Source organism: Pelodiscus sinensis, chromosome 1, assembly GCF_052426305.1.
Source record: "Pelodiscus sinensis isolate ZL-2025 chromosome 1, ASM5242630v1, whole genome shotgun sequence".
NCBI lineage: Eukaryota > Metazoa > Chordata > Testudines > Trionychidae > Pelodiscus > Pelodiscus sinensis.
This window is the reverse complement of record NC_143052.1, coordinates 13,020,205-13,027,620: the sequence shown is the minus strand read 5'-3', so window position 1 is coordinate 13,027,620 and position 7,416 is coordinate 13,020,205. Positions and strand designations below refer to the sequence as shown.

The window sequence follows — 7,416 nt, the reverse complement described above, 5'->3', positions numbered from 1 at the left end:
ACACTGGCCGCTTGAATTTCTGCAAAAAAACTGACGATCTCATGTAAGATTGTCAGTGTTTTTGCGGAAATACTATGCTGCTCCCGTTCGGGCAAAAGTCCTTTTGTGCAAAAGGGCCAGTGTAGACAGCTCAGATTTGTTTTTCCGCAAAAAAGCCCCGATCGCGAAAATTGCTACATAAAAATCTGTCAGGATTTCTGTGCTTTTCCATCTCAACACTCCAACTAAAACAGTGGCTGGTTTTATATAGGTTACCGCTCAGGAGCGGGTTTCCTATAAATAACTCTCAGATGTCATTTGAATTATAGTCTTCTTCAAATAAGGGGGCTGCTGGCATACCCAGAAGCCTGTTCACGAGGAGATGACAAGCTTCAGGCATCTAATTGCATTAGCTCATCACCAGTAAAACACTAGCAGTTTTACAGCTAATCTGACCGGGGATTGAGTAGGAATTGAATGTTGACTAGGAGAGTAATTTCACCGTCTTCGAAGGCTTGTCCACTTCGAACGAGAAACCTCCAATCTGTCTGCCAGTTCAGCCAGCAGCTAGGCAGAAAAGCCAATAGATTTGGGGCATTTTCTTAGCACTTGAATGCCCTGATGTTTTACAGAGATCGCTCTGAGTTACAGAAAGCCAACTGCATTTGCAAAACGGGATGTAGGCTGAGATCCACAGATAATTAGCCATAGCCGTCCTTCCAAAAGCTCACACGTTCAGAGACGATCTGTTGTTTGTGTGATGTAGGCTAAGATCACAGGGCCGGGGATCTATCACACTGCTTTCTGCTGGCGATAGCAAGCAGCCCTGGGAGGGAGGGGGGGTTTGCAGATGTGTCATCATATGAGATTGACATTTAAAGTGGTGCATGCTGTTAAGGAGGATTGACATTTAAAGCTATGCATGCTGTTTTTTCAGAAGAGGCCACTAAAATGTTATACTGAATCCATAAATTGTGCTTGCCTTGTTGTGCCCTCCCTTCTCTGCATGAGCGTGGTGTGGACTGGGCGGGTGCAAATCACCTTCTCCTTTCTTTGTATCCCCTGAGCAGGGGGACACACATCTGCCAACCTGATGATCCCTTCCAAGTTCCTGCAGTTACCTCTGTTGATCTACTTTCAGGGTGTCCCTTATCCTCCCTTCTCCATGCTGGAGCTGGCTCCACTTCTGGGGCAACCAGTGTTTGTGGTCCTGCTGCTCTTTGGGGGGACCGGTTCCGGTGCCTGCGACACCCCAGCCGCATCTCCAGCAGCAGGTTGCCTCGCTGCCCTCCAGCACCAGAAGAAGAGGAGGGCAACCTCTCGCTGCAACTGCACCCGTGGAGACAATTGACCTTCAAGCGACACTCAGACAAGCGTAGCCCTGGGAGGAACTCGGGGCTGCAAGTGTGTTTGAAGTGTCGATGATCAATGTGTCCTGCAATTCACATTAATTCTCGCAGCTAGTTGCGTTCTTCATCACGCACAAGCCTTGTGATCCACCACTAAGAGTTGTGAGGTTTTCAGGGGGGATTTTCCCCTCCGTGTTAATCCCTTTCGCGCCTCCTCCCCCCTTCTCCATGCACAGCACCCATGACAGGGGCAGCAAGGGAAGGGGACAACCTTGTCCACACCGGTTGGGTGCCGGCCTGCTGTCCCCGAGGGGGAAATGCAGATGGGGGGGGGGTTACCACAAGAGGAGGAGAGGGCCCTCCGCAGGTCCCTTCTTTCTCTCACAGCCTAGGGTGCCCAACCACCATACTCCCCCCGCCCCCTGGGATGTCCTGCACAGCCCAGACAGCCCTCCATGGTGGCTGCCCTTCCTCACTTTACGATCACTGGCAAAAGGTATCATGCGAGCACTTTTCTTGAGGGAAAAACCACGTTCTCACACAAAACACCAGGCACTTAGCTTGGAAGGGACCATTTGGCCAAGCCCTCATGCTGCACACTGACCCGTCTCATCCCTTTTGCCCTCCCCCCCAAGCGCAGGGGGTGCAGGTATTCCAGGCGGGGCGTAGGTAGGGAAGACAGATGGGAAACGGCCTTTTGGCCCCCACCACAGAGAGGGTGGCAGGGTAGCCTCTCTCCATCCCGGGCTTCCCGAGGAGCGGAGCGCAGTACGCTGGGCAATGCTGGGGAGAGGGGGCAGGGCAAGTCTTTGAACCACCGCCTTCTCTGGGCCGCGCAGCACTCAGAGAGCACTAGGTCCCTGGTCCCTGGCCTCCCGCCACTGCCACAGTCACACCCTCTCCCAGGCATCCGGGGTTTCCCTCTGTATCCGGTGTGCCCCGGGAGGCGGACACAACTGGGCCGCCCCTCTGGCAACCTTCTCCTCAGTTGCCATCCCTGCCGCATGGCTGCAGCAACCACTTACGCCTGCGGCGCTTCGCCAGGCTGACACTCGGGTCCCAGCATTCGCCACCCCCCAGCCTTTCCCCAACCGCGCGCTGCTGAGGTGGCGGCAGTGCTGGCGGAATACCAGTCAGGGAGGACGGTTGCAGCGCCCCGGGTGGGTGGGCCCCATGTCAGAGAGGAGTGGCTTGAGTCCGCAAAAGGGGAGAAGGCACCAGGGGGCCCCGGCAGCATAGGTGGAGACCCTCTGCCTCCGATCCGCCAGCCTCGCCCTGCCCAACCCTGGCCACCCTGGGTGCTGGACAGAGCGAGCATGGAGGGGGCAGAGGGCGGCCGGCCTTCCCCACACCCTGGAGCCCGCTGCTGGGTTCCCATCCTGCACACAGGGAGGTGTCCGAAGCATTGGTGCTCACCCTGAGGGGGGTGGGGTGGCTGCGCCGCCGTCGAGGGCCCGAGCTGGCCGTGAGCAACCCCATTAATGATCCTTCCGCAGGTTCATATACGGAAAACTTATTGCAACTTTTAATTCCTCTAGATAGTCAAGTTCAACCGTCTTCTCAGCACTCCACCAGGGCTGCGATTGACCCTGGCAGAGCCGATCCGAGGACCTCACTAAACCATCCAATCAGTAGTAGTGACGGGCGGTGTGTGAAAAGGGCAGGGACTTAATCAACACATGCTTATGACCCACACTTACTGGGAATTCCTCATTCATGGGGAATAATTGCAATCCCTAGTCCCCATTACAAATGGGGTTCAATGGGTTACCCGCAGTTGTTGGCATAGGGTAGACACACACTGAGCCAGTCAGTGTAGCGCGCATGCAGCCCCAGATATCTAAGGGCATCACAGACCTGTTATTGCTCAATCTCAGATGGCTGAATGCCACTTGTCCCTCTAAGAAGTAGGACGCCGACTGTTTGGGGTCGCATACCTAATTAGCATGCCAGAGTCTCGTTCGTTATCAGAATTAACCAGACAAATCGCTCCACCAACTAAAAAGGGCCATGCACCACTACCCACAGAATCAAGAAAGCGCTATCGATCTGTCAATCCTTTCCGTGTCCGGGCCAGGTGAGGTTTCCCATGTTGCGTCAAATTAAGTTCCAGGCTCCACTCCTGGTGGTGCCCTTCCGTCAATTCCTTTAAGTTTCAGCTTTGCAACCATACTCCTCCCGGAACCCAAAGACTTTGGTTTCTCGTAGGCTTCCCAGCGGGTCACGGGAATAATGCTTCCAGATCGTGAGTAGGCATCGTTTATGGTCGGAACTACGACGGTATCTGATCATCTTTGAATCTCCAACTTTCGTTCTTGATTAATGAAAACATTCTTGGCAAATGCTTTCACTTTGGTCCATCTTGCGTTGGTCCAAGAATTTCACCTCTAGCAGCACAATACAAATGCCCCCGGCTGTCCCTCTTAATCATGGCTCCAGTTCTGAAAACCAACAAAATAGAACCGGAGTCCTATTCCATTATTCCTAGCTGGAGTATTCCAGTGACCAGCCTGCTTTGAACACTCTAATTTTTTCAAAGTAATCATTTTGGACCTTGCAGGACACTCAGTTCAGAGCATCAAGGGAGGGAAGGGAAGGGAAGGGAAGGGAAGGGAAGGGAAGGGAAGGGAAGGGAAGGGAAGGGAAGGGAAGGGAAGGGGAGGGGAGGGAAGGGGAGAGAAGGAAAGGGAAGGGGAGGGAGGAACGCCACCCACACCCGCCACCTGCCGTGAAAGCGCATCGGCCCCAGAGGGAGCCCGATCCAATGAGCATGGGGGGGGGGGGGACGGCCCAGCGCAAGAGGAGAGAGTGAGCATGTGGGCGACAGAGCAGGGAACCCCAACGACGGGCACTGTCATCACCTGGGGAAGGGGAGCAGACTGAAAACCCTGGCGGGCAGCTGTGTCGCCACAGACAGCCTTGAGACCCGGGAGCTAGCACCCACGGCGGCCCCCAGTACTGCCCCGCACTGACCTCCCCCTCCTTCTATCAGAATGCCCTGCCGGTCCCGCTGAACGATTCAGCAGGAGTGGTGGTGGGGGAACCAGAAGGGCTGGAGGGAGACATCGAGGCACATGTGCAGATGGCTGCCGGGACACCACTTCTTCACACATGGGATGAGCTCCCCAAAGTGGACACTCCGGAGCATCAGGTCTGAATTTAGGGGGACAAAGGCATTGGGGAGAGTCATGATGGACCGGCCCCGGTGCCTGCAACACCCCAGCTGCATTTCCGACAGAGCTTCGGTGGCAGGTTGCCTTGCAGCCCTCCAACACCAGAGGAGGAAGAGGGCAGCCTCCCGCTGCCACCACACCCGCGGAGATGATTGACCTTCAAGCGACTCTCAGACAGGCATAGCCCCAAGAGGAACTCGGGGCTGCAAGTGCATTCAAAGTGTCGATGATCAATGTGTCCTGCAATTCACATTAATTCTCGCAGCTAGCTGCATTCTTCATGGACGCTGTAAGGATAGGGGACTGTACTTGATGATCTTTCAAGGTCCCTTCCAGTTCTAGTGTTCTATGATTCTATGATATTATGTGTAGGACAGGACCTTATTAAGCTAACTAATTTCTCTCTCTGATGTCTTTACAGAAGGAGACCTAGAAGTAGTTAAAACCGTTAAGCAGAACCCTTGCTGGAGGGGAGGGATCTTTCCCCTCCCTGAACATCCTTGGGAATCTACTCACCAGCCAAAATCAGAACTCAGGTATCATTATGGTGACTTCTGAAGTATCAGTAGTGCAATTGAAGGTAGCCTATGGAAATTAAAATTTCAAGGGAAGGCCTTTTCACTAACGCTTCGTCTACACTGCCAGTTTTGCCGGCAGTGAGTATGAAAATGAGTCATGGGTTAGCATATTGCCACACCTCGTTTGTGTACATTATACAAATGAGGTGTGATTCATTTGCATATTCACTACCAGAAAAACCGGTAGTGTAGACAAAGACTAAGAGAGCATGTGGCAAGCCTTTCCTGCTTTGGAGTTTCTGGCCATATGTTGATAGCATGTGTTTATAAAGGTGTTTGCCGCCACAGTACTGGTGCAGGTCAATTACATTATTTAGGTAGTAACAAATGTGTTCTAGTCCCTGTTCTGTTGGCAACCTGTGGAGTTTGCCCAATAGATTTCATTTTACATGACCCACACAGAAAGTTAGACCAGTCAGAGAGGATTAAATATAAGAGGCAACTGCAATCTTTAAACCATTATTGTACGTTAATAGTCCTCGACAAGGCTCCAGTAAGATGTAGAGGATGAAACAAGTCTTTTAGCTTTATCAGAACATTGGTGGGTAAAACACTCAGGCTACGTCTAGACTGGCATGATTTTCCGCAAATGCTTTTAATGGAAAAGTTTTCCGTTAAAAGCATTTGCGGAAAAGAGCGTCTAGATTGGCATGGACGCTTTTCCACAAAAGCACTTTTTGCGGAAAAGTGTCCGTGCCAATCTAAACGCGGTTTTGCGCAAGAAAGCCCCGATCGCCATTTTCGCCATTTTCGTGATCGGGGCTTTTTTGCGCAAAACAATACCGCGTTATCTATACTGGTCCTCTTGCACAAAAGCATTTGCGCAAGAGGGCTTTTGCCTGAACGGGAGCAGCATAGTATTTCCGCAAGAACATTGACAATCTTACATGAGATCGTCAGTGTTCTTGCAGAAATTTAAGCGGCCAGTGTAGACAGCTGGCAAGTTTTTCTGCAAAAGCAGATGCTCTTGCGGACAAACTTGTCAATCTAGACGCAGCCTCAGTGTGTATGTAGGCAGCTGTAATAGCCCAAACCCTTACAACTGCATAGATCTGGCATGTGCTAGTATTTCTATACATCTGTTATAACAGCAGAATGAAGAACACGGCAATGGTCCCAGAGAATGGATGGTTCTGTGGATAAGATGATTGCCCTGCCAAATTCTGAACAGAATGTCTGTGCAACCTTAAGCGATGCTTTTAATTTCCATGCCTCGGTTTCCTTGTCTGTGAAATAGGAATAAATGCTTACGTATGTCACAGAGTTGCGATGAAGTTAAATAAATTGGTATTAAAAAGGAAATATTTAATTTTCCTTCTCACTGCTGATTTTCGCCAGTGACATTCCAGAACCTGTCAGGTACATGGTGCAAGAATCTGAATAGATACATAAATACCTGATGCTCTAGTACTCATGCTCTATTTGTTACAGGGACACCATTGCAAAAGTGATAAATTGCACTTACCATCTACGTTTGTTTGCCTCTTCTGAACTCTGTCAGCTAGTCTGTCAACAGACTCGACTGCTTCTTGTTCTAAAAACTTCAGCAGTTTCAAACAGCTAATATCATCTTTAAAAATCCTGCCAACAAAATGTTTTATTCCTCCCTTGACCCTTCACACCCCCTCCAGTGTGGCACTTCTTGTCAGACCCATGTCTACAGAGTCAGCGGGAGCTGTATCTTCTTACACCCATGTTGAATTTGGCCCAATATCCTTTTCTCGTCTATCGATATATTTTTACTGCTGAGTTTCTTTTCCAGCTGGCCAGCACTTCTGTATATGTCCCAAGTGCAGCTGAGCAAATAATTTGCAATTCGTAGTGTATCTGACTAAGAGCCTCTTTTTTCCCCTAGACTGCAGAATAGCCCTGGGTAGATTGCAATTTCCCTGAATTTATTCAATTAATAACAATTGTCCGTCTCTCTGAGATGACAACAAACAGTTTGCTAAGAAAATCCAACAGCTGCTATGCAAAACTGGAGCTCTGTTGTGGTAGGTCAGATAAGTCACATGGTATCCATTCCCCTAACTGGATGAGTTCACAGCGATTTCCAGCATAGTTAGTTATGTATAAGCAGGTAGACAGCAGGTGGCTAGGTTTAGAGGGGGCCCACCCCCTAATCTAGCTCAGCCTTAGCTGTCCATACAGGCAGAGCAGCTCAGCAGATAAAGCTCCGTGTCTGGTGGCATCAGGCTGAGGAATGGGACAGGGCAGGGCATTGCACATAGGGCCTGTAACATGGCCCAAAAGTGGGCTCCCTGAATCTACATGCAGAAGGAGTCAATGGGCTGGCACAAGGAGCGAATGCAGGACAGGCTTGTTCTGCAGCTACTC

The 7,416-nt window shown here is 50.8% G+C and overlaps 1 non-coding gene and 2 pseudogenes across 1 annotated transcript; all 3 read right to left on the bottom strand.

Annotated features, from left to right (window-relative positions):
- Window positions 1-1,338: 1,338 nt before the first annotated feature.
- LOC112547030 (5.8S ribosomal RNA) lies at window positions 1,339-1,490 on the bottom strand. Its single transcript, XR_016348588.1, has one exon. It is a non-coding gene; the product is annotated as a 5.8S ribosomal RNA (ribosomal RNA).
- Window positions 1,491-2,815: 1,325 nt separating this feature from the next.
- Window positions 2,816-3,507, bottom strand: LOC149525538 (18S ribosomal RNA; annotated as a pseudogene; the record flags this gene model as incomplete).
- A 1,158-nt stretch (window positions 3,508-4,665) lies between these two features.
- LOC112547031 (5.8S ribosomal RNA) lies at window positions 4,666-4,783 on the bottom strand (annotated as a pseudogene; the record flags this gene model as incomplete).
- Between the last annotated feature and the right edge of the window lie 2,633 nt (window positions 4,784-7,416).